Source organism: Ixodes scapularis, unplaced genomic scaffold (genome assembly GCF_016920785.2).
Source record: "Ixodes scapularis isolate PalLabHiFi unplaced genomic scaffold, ASM1692078v2 PGA_scaffold1__304_contigs__length_218370807, whole genome shotgun sequence".
NCBI lineage: Eukaryota > Metazoa > Arthropoda > Arachnida > Ixodida > Ixodidae > Ixodes > Ixodes scapularis.
The window spans coordinates 138,064,320-138,076,559 of NW_024609846.1; the positions used below are offsets into that span (position 1 = coordinate 138,064,320).

Consider the following 12,240-nt stretch of genomic DNA (forward strand, 5'->3'; position numbering starts at 1 on the left):
GTACCTAAACCCTCTGTAGTCGGAGGGCTTCGGGGCAGGGAACTCTTGTCGCACTCTTGCCACAACACAGCTTGCCAGGGGGACCCTGTTCTCTCTTCCTAGTTTCCCGTATATCCACCATACAAACTGGCAGTAGGCAGTATATCTGTACTTGCTGCAAAGATAAAATAACAGAGCGTCAGTTGAACAAGCAGAAGCGAGATGTCACAAGCTGTAATTTCGTTAGGATGTACACACCATGCCTGAGACGAAGTGGACAGCGTGGATCCAAAGGCAGCCGGCCAAGAACCATCTCGGGAGGTGCAGCGGCAAGATAATGGGGCAGGGACCGTTTTCGACACGGGGACGTGACAGTTGGGGCAAAGCAGGTAGAAAGAAGCTGAAAAGGATGGAAAAGAGGAGGAGCAGGAGGGAAGGACTGAACAGAGATTGCGCTACCACTGAGCCCGGAATGAAGAAGTCAACATCAACCGTGAAGCTGTCAAAGGGAGTTTTGAGAGCGGTCATAGTGGTAGGGGATGGAAAGGTTGGGCGATTTGCAAAGATACTCGTTCAGAAGGTGGGTATTCCGGACAGCGTTGAATTCCTATGAAGGACGGAAGCGGCGGTGGAGCAAGCGCATGAGGCTATCACAGAGTATAAGGGCCAGGCCCGAGGTGCTCTGTGAATCTATGTGGTACATTTGGGACTTAATGAGGTCCTGCAGGGAGTGGCAGAGAGCCTAAAGGCCGAACTGAAAGAGGTTTGGGCAGAAAACGGGCAAAACTGATCATCTCCTCAATGCCAGAGCTGTCTGGCTCCGGAAGAGACATAAAAACTGACATGGTTGCGGCAAACGCACGACTCCTGAGTTTGTGCAAAGAGATCGAGGCACGATTTCTGGACCTGGCAAAAGGACTAGGACCGAGGTACTTTGCTGAATAGAGTCTGCTGTAATCGGAGGATGGGCAAGTCAGTGGCAAGAGCAATAGCCGAGGTGGTAGCCCCTTTTAAGGACAACAGATGCACCTTTATATGCCACGCAAAGGCGGTGGTACAAGAAGGGGAAGGGCCCCCAGCAAAGAAGTGCTGTGGCAAGTGGTCGAGCAGCTGGTGACGGATCGAAACAACAGGTGCCCTCACCAAGGGAACCGACGCAGAAGGCAACTGGGGGTGAGACGCCGCGAGACGAACGGTCAACAAACGGCCGAAACGAAGCCCCGCGGAAAAGGAGACGACAGAGGAGAGCGAAACGAGGAGCATAGGTAGCCTTCCTGAACAAACAGGGGTAGTTGGGGCCAGTGCAAATGGGACGAGATATTCCAGACGATGGCGAAAGAAGGGGTAGAGCTGTATGGTATAGTGGAGATCCACCCCCGAGAAGCGGAAATGCCAGCGGGACACTCAAGGCTGTGCCGGGAAGCGTGCGACAGGAAGGCAAGTGAGAGGAAGGGAGGAGGAGTTTGAGTATTCTTTATGCCGAATCGTGGATGGGTCAGGGCAAGCCTGGGGTGCCGGGAGCATGTCTGGGTGACGGGGATGCTAACGGGGCAGAAGACTGCGGTGGCAGTGGTCTACATCTGGACAGGAAGAATGGCCATGGAGAGGAATAGGGAGCTTTGGCAGTGCCTCTGAGAAGACATAAAAGGCCTCCATGAGGAGTATCGTATCCTCCTGATGGGGCACTTCTATTATCGGTCAAGATCTGTTATAAGCGGTGGAGCAGTTCAGCCTGGCCCTCGGTAACTTGCAACCAAAGTATGAGGGGTTTGTCAAGTGGTCGTCAGGGGCCGGAACCCCTGCACAGATTTCAAGGCTATGACACCGGATCTGTGTTATCGCCTGACCAGGATGGTCATCAATGAAGAGGGAGAACACAGTGCTAGTAGTGGCCATAACAAAATTTTTATGGAATTCGGCGGGAGAATAGAAAACGAGAGGGGAGGCAACGAAGGCAAGTGGTTTCTAACACAACGGGACATAGACCACATTGCGGAGCGACTGCAGGCGACGCCGGAGGCAGGGTACAAACATCTATTGGGACGTGTGGAACAGGAGGTCAGGAAGCAAAGGTGCAGGGTGGGCAAATGTCAGAAGTGCAACGTGAGGCGATGGTGGGACTGGGATGTCGGAGTAGCAATGAGTGCTAGAAAGGAAGCATGCCGCAAATATTGAATGGCGGTGAGAGCGGACACAATAGAGCTTATGGGGAACGTACAGAGACAAGAAGGTAGCGGCAAGCTTGATCCAGGAGGAGCTTCGCAATGTGGATTAAAGATTAACTGGGGGATTTGAGAAGAATGATCGGGATGCACCAAGGAAATTCTAGAGACATGCAGAGGTCTCACAGGCACGCGATGCCCGAACAGCTGCTGCGTCTCTCGGAATCGGAAGTTCTATCGGAGATGGGTGGGCCTGCAGTTTGTGGTGGCGCAAGTCGCTGCCATGTTTGGAAGAGAACACGTCAATGGCAAGGTGGAGCGTGAGACAGGGACAGAGTGGATCGACTCAAGCAAGTGGTTGGGACCGATCAGAGGCGAAACTTAGGAACATCGTAGGCCAGACCCAAGCGGGCACAGCGACAGGACTTGATGTGTTTCCAGCGTCTCTCCTCAAGAACCGAGGCCCAAAGCGGTGTCTTGTCTTTTTGGAATGCCTCAGTGATATGCTGGAGACTGGACAGATCCCTCAGGACTGATGCCACGGTTAAATGACCTTCGTATATAAGGATGCTGTTGAGAGGAGTTAGACGCTGTATGGGCCGATCAGGATAACTCCAGTGCTGTACAGAGCCTTCGCTCAAATGCTGTGGTGGATATAGGCATGGGCAGAAAGAGGGGGTGTATTGGGTGAACTACAGAGTGGGTTCCGCAGAGGACGACGCCTGGAGGACAACCTGTTCGTTCTCACGCAGTGCGTGGAGATGGCACACACGGAGGGGCGAGAGTTACGGGCGACCTTCCTCGATGTTGAGAATCTAACAGGCTGCACTGCAGCAATTGTTATGTAACAAGGGGTATACCCAGGAGAGTGGTAGATCACTTGCAAGAAATCTACACCAATACAGAGGTGGTGGTGGAGCGGCAGGGATGCAGTCGGGGATGGTGGCCATGGAACGGGGCCTAGGCAGGGCTGTCCACTGTACCCCCTGATCTTCATGCTATCCCTAAGTGAACTGGAGGCAGTTCTACAGAGATGTGGGCATGGTTGTGACACGCCGTTCATGATGGACGGACGGAAAGTGCCCCAGACGCTCCCAGGTTTGCCCTACGCTAACGACATAGTACTTATGGCAAGCTTGAGGAAAGGTCTGCAGCAGGGGCAGATTTATGGGTCAAGCCTGGGGGAGGGCAGTAGGAGTTCGGCTGGCGGGGTGGTGTCTGCTGAGATACGACGTTACGGTCGAAACGTTGCCCAGATCTTTGCTGACCCAATATTTGCTGTCACCAAACTTTTGGCTGGTGTATATCAATGATTGTAACTGAAAAAAGTTGACCTTGGGGAGCTTTAAAAAGGGCAGTCGCCTGTCCCTGTCTCCCTCCCCCCCCCCCCACCCACCCACCCTCAAATCTGCCCCTGGCCTGCAGGAGCTTCTAGATGTGTGCACGCGACATGGGGACTGACTGGGGCTGGCGATTCAGCACCCAGAAATGTTCTGTGTGCACTGGAGGAGTCTGGAAGGCGGCCGGAGAGTGTGCCGGTAACGCTGTAAGGGAGGTGCATTCCGTTTGCATCCGTACACCGCGGGACCAGACTATGTAGTGGAGTATGAACATGGGGTGCGTAAGAAGGCGCTGAGAGGTTGATGCGTGCTCAAGGCCAAGACACTCTGGTCACTTAATAGAATGGAGGTGACGCGCATTCTCTGGAAGGCGGCGACGGTGCCAGCCTCGACGTTCGCTAACGCAGTGCCGTCCCTGTCAGCCGGCACACGGGAGTTCTTGGAGAGGTGGCAGCGCTAGGTGCGAAGGCTGGCCTTTGGAGCTCATGGGACGACACTGAACAAGGCGGAGGCAAAGCCTCGGAGAGGAGCGGTGAGTGCGTCAGATGCAGAGGTGTCTGCTCTACACTGGAGCGACAACTCAACAAATGAGGAGAGCCCGTGCGCTGTCAACCAAGTATGGGCGTCCACTGCCGTCTGTCAACAGGCTTGAAGAGACAAGCGTAGGATCGAGGGAGCTGCGTGAATAGGTCAGTGTTGCGGAGACCCGGATGTGGAAAAGGAGGGCAGCTGACAAGCCCACACTAAAGGCTTACATCAGCCACAAGATCTGCAGGGAGCATTTCTTCGACAACACACTGGGAAACTGCCTGCTATTTGAGACCCACTCCGGAACATTAAATATGAAGCAGTGGCGGGTGAAATGTGGAAAGACAAAGTGAACATGATGCGTCCCATTAGTGGAGAAGAGGAGGAGACAGTGGAGCACCTGGTGCTTTTGTGCAAGATGCTGTGGCTGTAGCAACCAAGTTGAGTGACCCTCAAACAGGCACTGGGCTTCGTTGGGTAACCGCCAGAGGGAGACATAAGAGCCAGTCATAGAGTTGGTAGGGGTGCGGCTGGAGCCGCATAATGGGGAACAGAGCGAACATAATTGAGAAAACAAAGCGTCGGCTGGAGAGTTGGAGAAAAAAATCTCGCGAGGGAGCAGGAGTCGGGTACTGCTAAGGCTAGGACGCATACGGCTACGCACATGGCTAGGACACATACGGAGGCAATCGGAAATCCAAATGGATTCCTTGTTTTGCTTTGAAAAGCAACTAATTTATAAATTAAAATAAATGGTTTCAAAGCACATACGCATTAATGTGTTGTCGGTTCCTCAAGCTGAGAGGGCGGGAGACCCTCAGCTTGGCATACTCCAAGTCAAGTATGTCCCTATTCAGGCAGTAGAGTTGGAAAAGGTGGTGCTTCGTGATGCAGGGCAGGCTCCCAGCCTTTTCTTTGACTTTCGCCTGCTCTTTGCAGCAGACACTCTCTGTGGTGGTGGGCATACTTGCACAGTGTGAATTGCAGCAGCACCTGTTTGAAGAAATCAGACACACATTACATTTGTGCACATCTCTATACACTATAGTCGGTGACAGGTCAAGAATGAAGTGGAAGCTCCTCCCACCCCTTCCACTTCAGCGGAGCTACTGGTGGAGAGGAAGTTGTCTCTTCTCCCGCGTTTGCTCTACTACAGTGGAAAGAGGTGGGAGCAGCTTCCACTTTGTTCTTGACCTCGGCAAACCTTACTCACGAGGGCCCTCACTCACCCTCATCTTCACAGGTGAGGTGAGGTGAGGGGAGTGAGTTTGTGAACCAGGAAAATTCATGAGTGTGAGGGTGAGTGAGGGCGGTGAGGGGTATGAGGGCCATGAGTGCGTTAGAAGCGTGAGGGCTGTGAGTGGCGTGAGGGCCATGAGTGCGTGAGGGGTGCGAGGGCGGTGAGTGCGTGAGGGGTGTGAGGGCCATGAGTGCATGACGGCAGTGAGTGGCATGAGAGGCGTGAGTGGCGTGAGGGCGGTGAGTGCATGGGGGGTGTAAGGGCCATGAGCGCGTGAGGGGCGTCAGGGCAGTGAGTGCGTGAGGCCCCCTTCAGTCGGAGCATCTTTCTCAGCAATTTCGGTGTTGATGGCGGGTTGTTCTCTAGCTTTCCCTAGATCGGCACGAATCGCCGAGATCGGGTCTGGCTCGAAATAAGCAAGCAACTCGGAGCGATTCGAAGACGTTTGAAGCGGCTGCATCCAATCAGGGACTCAAAATTTTCATGTGACACCTCGTGCCGGAGATGATGACACCGAAAGACTTGGTTCTGGTTTGAAATCAATCATTTTTGGAAATAAACTGTTTCAGAAAGGTGCATTAGTATTCTTGACGAGATTTAAATGCATAAAAACATGTTTATAACGTGAGATTGTGTCTAAATAGTGCAAGAAAAATAAAATTTTATGATGCTAATGGCAAATTTCAGCAATTGGTTGCTGCGTGTGATCGCGGGCGGCCCGTGTTGCTGGTGTTACGACGTCAAGTTTCTGGGCGAAATTGCCCCATCTGAAGCTGGCCTGGGTGGCGTGATTGCCATGAGGTGCGTGAGGGGCCTGAGGGGTGTGAGGGCCGCATGGGCGGTGAGTGCGTAAGGGACGTGAGGGCAGTGAGTGGCGTGAGGGCCATGGAGTGCGTGAGGGCTATGAGTGCGTGAGGGGCGTTAGGGCGGTGAGTGGCGTGAGGGCCATGAGGGCGGTGAGTGCGTGAGGGGCATGAGTCTGTGAGGGCCTAAAGGGTGAGTGAAGGGCTGAAGTGAGTGTGACCGTGAGGATGAGGGTGAGAAGGGGCTGAAGGTGAGTGTAGCTGTGAGGGTGAGTGAGGGGCTTAGGTGACTGTCACCAACTATAGGTTCAAATGCACGTAAAGGAATTAGCACATCTCTAGTACTGTGTGTGATTTGGTGGAGCATAGAAAAGGATTGTCTCTTCCTTGCTTTAGTAGTCTGATTGTATTGTTCAAATTACTCTTAGTTACTAAACTGACTCCCAGCTGGTATCCACATCCAGAATGCTCTCTTTACAAATACAACTAGCTGGTGCCTTGAGCAGACTTCTAATAGGTTTGGCAACACCCCACCAGTACCCAAGTAGCACGCAATGTTGTGCAAACATTCGCTGGATATTCTGAATGTTGAAGGAACATTAAAACTCCTTTCGGAACGTGCGAGGAACGTTCGTTTGCGAACATCGCCTCAAAGTGAGCTGCTCAACATTTTAGGAATGTTCGTTGGTGAACATTCGTAAGCACAATGTCTTCGGGACGTTACGTTTCTGACATTCGTATGCACGACAGACTTGGAACGTTCGCAGGTGAAGCCAACTTTACGGATATCTCAGGTTCGGTAGTTTTTGGAAAGTCAGCATAAGGGATCAGTTTCATCTTATATGAGCCTACCGAGGAATGTGATATAAGACGTAGAGGGAAAGCACTGGTTCTCAGAACTTGATCATGAACTAGGCACTCGCTGCGTATGTAGAGGGGCAGTATTGAATGAACCAGATTTTTAGTATCTGTGGTTTTGAAAAAAATGTTTCCCAGTTAAATGTGGGATGCCATATGTATCTGTTCGAAAGCTCAGAGTGAGTAATTTGTTATGTATACAGCGAATTTTGAATGGAAGAAGTTGACAAGTAGAAGTTAAATTTCAATAGTACGCACTCAAGCTGGTGCTCAGGCTGGTGTGCTGGGAAAGCAGCTAGCTCGTGCTTGCACCTTCTAAAAATTCCCTTAGATTAAAAAAATATCACCCTGTGTAAGAGGTTTATCACATGCAAAGAATGTTTCCTGAATGTAGCGATAAGTACCCTTGCCATGTTCCGAGGAGATTAAAAGGATGGCCTTGCATAAATTCTCAACATTTTAAAAATGTTGCAGAAGTCTTTCGATGTTCTTAGAACCTTGTTAAGATATTTGAATGGTGACTGAATGTCCTGGTAATGTTCTGTCGTTCTCAGAACGTTCCAAGAATGTTCCTCTGTAAATTTGCAACGTTCCAGGAATGTTGTGAATGCTCTTTGGGATGTTCCCGGAACATCGCATCATTGCCATCACATGCCAATGATAAGCATTTCATTTTGACATTTCGTGTGGTGCCCCGAATGTGCATCTCAAACATCGCGCAAAGAAAATTGATTGGATACGTCCGCCGTACCTTTAGAACTCCGCGTTGCGGGTACACTTTTGCGGCCGACTGTACGTCCAACGCGTACACCCTTTGTAGTACCCGATGCCGACAGCACGAGCTCACGGGTAAAATACAAAGAAATCGACCAAAACAAAATGTCGCCATAGCACAGTCAGCGCCACAAACGCCTGCTTGGGCACATTCTGCCACGCCCTCCTGAACAAAAAAGAAAAATAAACTTGTAGGACAAAATGGCCAGAGGTCGCCACCCTAAGCAAAGCGCACATAAAAGCACCCTAATTTGTCCTATGTCTTATTTTCCACGAGTTGCGAGGCCACCAGTTCGCCTGTATCTTATTTCTTACGACCGAAGTTAGCGCAACTCTGAAAACACGCGCATCCTTACCAGAGTGTGTTGTGCAGCCGCCGTCCGTCGTCGCGCGGTACTAGTACGCCTTCGGGGGCTGCAATATCGCTGTCGTCGGACGACGCCGATGGGTCGCAGGCATACGGCACTACTTTCGTGCTCTTCCTTGGCGGTTCTTCGTTCTCCTCGTCCGACGGCACGCCGCTGCCGCTGCCACTGCTATCAGACGTCGTCATAACCAAAGCACCAAAGCCACAGGTACACACCGAAGTCGCCGCCGTCGCTACGACGCAGTTGCGGAAGTGGACTGGGGGTGGCTGGCAGCCAGGTGGCCAGGTAGTGCGCAGCTAACTTGGCTTGATTAGTTAGCAAACTTCCAACGCGACGGGCATCCGTCAAAGCGCAACCTTCTTCCACGCTGTGGCGCGTCGGCAGCTCAAAATGGTCACGTCAGTTCCGTTCCGGTATAGTGTCGTCACTTCCGTTGCGAGTAATCCCAGAGGGCCTCGCGCTCGTCGGAGGCTTCTGGCGCTTCTGGCTCAATCGGCGGTCGTCATTCCAAGAAATATAATAATCCGATCTCCATCTCTCTACATGAATAGCATTTCTAGGTATGGTGCGGTCCCGGGAAGCTTGTCCGGGGCTTATTTTGGCAACTTCAGATATCGGTTCAGCATCCCTTTAAAGTAAGTGAGCAACGTGCTTACAAACTAGCCTAGCTCCTACTAAACATGACATATAAAATAAACCCCCCATAAATTGAACCAAAGTAAAAATTTGCATTGATTTGAATACCGAACATATCAAGTGCTTGAGAAATAAAACTAGCCAATTAAAATTGCACAACTATTCAGTGATATTAAGCACATTGGATTGAGCCAGATCTCCCTTAGTATATACAGTAGGCTCGCGATATAAGCATCTCCCTTAGTATAAACAGTAGGCTCGCGATAATTCAAACTCGGATATTTAATACTTCTGGTTAAGTCAAACAAATTTCAAAACTTTGGTTGACCCGCTACGTTTTCAATGTATTTATAAGCCGCTTAACTCGAACGGTGTTTTCGTGTAATTCATACTTTTTGTTCTCGCAGCACCATTGAGCGCACTTCTTTCGGAGCACCGGTGCACTGCGGAGAAGCAACACCCATGGAGCTTGCTTCCGCTGGTGTTGCTTTTCCGCAGTGCACCGGTGCTTGGTAAGAAGTTTGTTTAACGGGGTTAAAGCAGAGCAGAACCGTGTATAAACTGTTTTACTAAAAGAGTGCGAGAGATAAAAGGGGAAAGGGCTATCGGCGCTTTCCCCCTTGCTGGAGCGTTAAAGACAGTGAAAGCCCCAGATGAGAGGCTTTGCCAGTGTTCGGTGTAAGCATTGCCCGAACTTTGCTCGTGTTTTGTTCTCTGTTTTAAACTCCCAAACTTAATTAGAGCCACGGGCTTGGATGGCAACAGTCCCCCGGTCATCAAGACACCATTGCTCAGTTATACGGTGCACGAATAACGACAGAAAGCGTCGAATACTGTCCGAGAGCCTGTGTAGCTTGCACGAAATCCGGCAAGGCGAGTGCGACTGCAGTGTCTTTAAGCTCCATCGCTTTCCACATGACCCCGATTTCCGGCAGTAGTGGCTTGCGTCCCTAAATCAAAAAGTCTTTTCCCCAACGCCATCCTCTCGGCTGTGCTCGGTACATTTTGTGAATGGAGTGGGCATCACATTTAACGCTGTACCGTCGATGAACACGGGGTGCGCTCGCAAGGTGTGTGCAAGTCTTCTCCTGATATTTGCTTTCAGCTTGTAACATTTTGGAACTGAATTTATTTTAATATAGATATTTCGAAGTGGTGACATTGACTCAATTTTATTATCTACAGCACTTAGTTGAAGGCTGATTTTCGTTGCCAGGTGTGGCTGGCGATTGTCAAAAATTTAGTTCTATTGCTTTGCCTGAATCCCAATCTCCTGCGCAATACCAGAGAGCCATGAGCCCATGCTGACCGTCACAATGCGACTAGATTCCTCTTATTTTCAAAATTAGTACATAATGTAGCTGGAAAGAAACTTTCAATTTCTGTTGCTTAAAGTTGAAACATGCTCATGCATCACTGTTTATAAACATAGAAACATGCTCATGCATCGGTGTTTATAAACGTTTTATTTGAGGATCCCGTGCCAACGAGTGTGTCTCTTGTCGAGAAGTGAAAACAGCAAAGTCGAGATGGGCCTTTTGCCGGAGCGAGTCGGTCAATGATTCAACGATTCGAAATTGATGCATGAGCATATTTCAACTTTCAGCAACAGAAATTGAAGGCTTCTTCCCGGCTACATTATGTACTAATTTTTAAAATAAGTATCTAGTCGCATTGTGACGGTCAAGATAGGTTCATGGCTCTCTGGTATTGCTCAGGTGATCGTGATTCAGGAAGACCAATAGAACAAGCTTTTCGACAATCTTCAGCCACACCCGGCGGCAGAAATGAGCCTTCAACTCAGCGTTGTTGATAAAATTGAGTCATTGTCAACACTTTGAAATATCAATATTAAGATAAATTCAGTCAGAAAATGTTACAACCTGAAACAGCCATTATCTCGAGAAAACTTGCACGCACCTTGCGAGCGTACCCCATGTTCATCGACAGTACAGCGTTAAGTTCAATGTGCGCTCCATTCACAAAATGTTACGAGCACGGTCGAGAGGATAGCGTTGGAGAAAAGTCTTTTCAGTTTACAGAAGCAAACCACTGCCACCGGAGATTGGGGTCATGTAGAAACAGCCGCACTCACCTTGCCGGATTCCGTGCAAGATACATAGGTCCTCAGACTGTATTCAACGCTTTCTGTCGCTATTCGTGTACCCTAAAACCGAGCAATGGTGTCCCGATGACCGAGGGACTGTCGCCATCGATGCACGTTGCTTGAATTAAGTTTGGGAGTTTAGAACAGAGAAGAAAGCCCAAACGAAGTTAGGGCAATGCAGATGCCTAACACCGGGACGCAAATAGAGGGCTTGACAAGATCTCTTGGCCAACCAGAAGCCGAAAAGAATCTCCTAGCCGTGGTTTGGGATTGGAGGGCAATGTTAAAGAGCACCTCATGTTTAAGAGAAAGAAAAAGCCGCTCACCTGATGTGCATTTCTGGAAACAGGCTTTGACTAGCAATAAATTATTGCCTCAGGAATGAAGTGCTGCTTCAGTAATGGTTCCTGCACAAACAATTCAAGTGTAAGAACACAAGCCCCAAAATGTTCTTGCCATCCTCCTCCGTCTACTTTTTTGTGCATCTAATTAATTTCATCCCTTGGCAAATCCTAAAGATTTCGAAGAGCTTATCCTATGTCTTTCTCTTAGAGCCTAGTTCATGTTGCAGAAACTTGGCTGAGTGGATAAGCTGGAGCGTTCATTGTTCATTGAGACACTTTTTCTTTCACCCCATCCTGTTCTTGAAAGCAGAAAATCCTTTCCCTTGACCACGGTCATTAAGGACTTTTTACAGATCATACACAGGAGGTTGGCATTGCCAAGACAAACTCATGTCTTTACTTTGAGCATGGAATAAATGTATGTCTGATCTACGGAAAGTTCCTGTTATACCAAGGCTCGTACTATTCCGTTGTCAAAGGAGCAGGCATTGTTTATAAAAACTTCGCTTCATTACATTGTTTCAGAGAACAATTGTTCTTTTTTTTAATAGGGATCAATTAATCATATTAGGACAATTGTCAAATAATGGCAGATTCACGCGATAGATTGAATCGCAATTTTCATCCGTGGACCGTTTGTCACGTAACCATCATGTCGGCTATTCCTCCGATTTGCACCTCGTCAGCAGACGCCCAGACTTAAGGGCAAAGTGCCCTTCCATGCCCAGATTTTGAGCGGGTGAGTAAAGGCCCGTTCACACTCTTGCGATCGAGTAAGACCGAGAGAGACCAGACCGGTTTTTAAGCCTCTTGCGACTTCTTAGGACCAACTCCGCTGCATCGCATCCGGTCTTAAGAAGTCGCAAATGGCTTAAAAACCGGTCTGGTCTCTCTTGGTCGAAGTCAGTCGCAAGAGTGTGAAAGGGGCCTCAACAGTAAAAGCGTTTATGGTAGAGCACCAACAGCAGAGCAATATTTTTGGTTTTCGAATGAGCCAAACAAAGATAGTGCACTGTACTTTGTCCATTCGCTGTTTCATTTTGTCGAACCATTCTTATTTTCCACTCGTGAAAGAAGCTGCAAGAACTTTGCCCAGCCGAC

At 49.5% G+C, this 12,240-nt stretch overlaps 1 pseudogene; it reads left to right on the forward strand.

Moving 5' to 3' along the window:
• The first annotated feature begins 201 nt into the window (after window positions 1-201).
• LOC115319320 lies at window positions 202-967 on the forward strand (annotated as a pseudogene).
• Window positions 968-12,240: the final 11,273 nt, after the last annotated feature.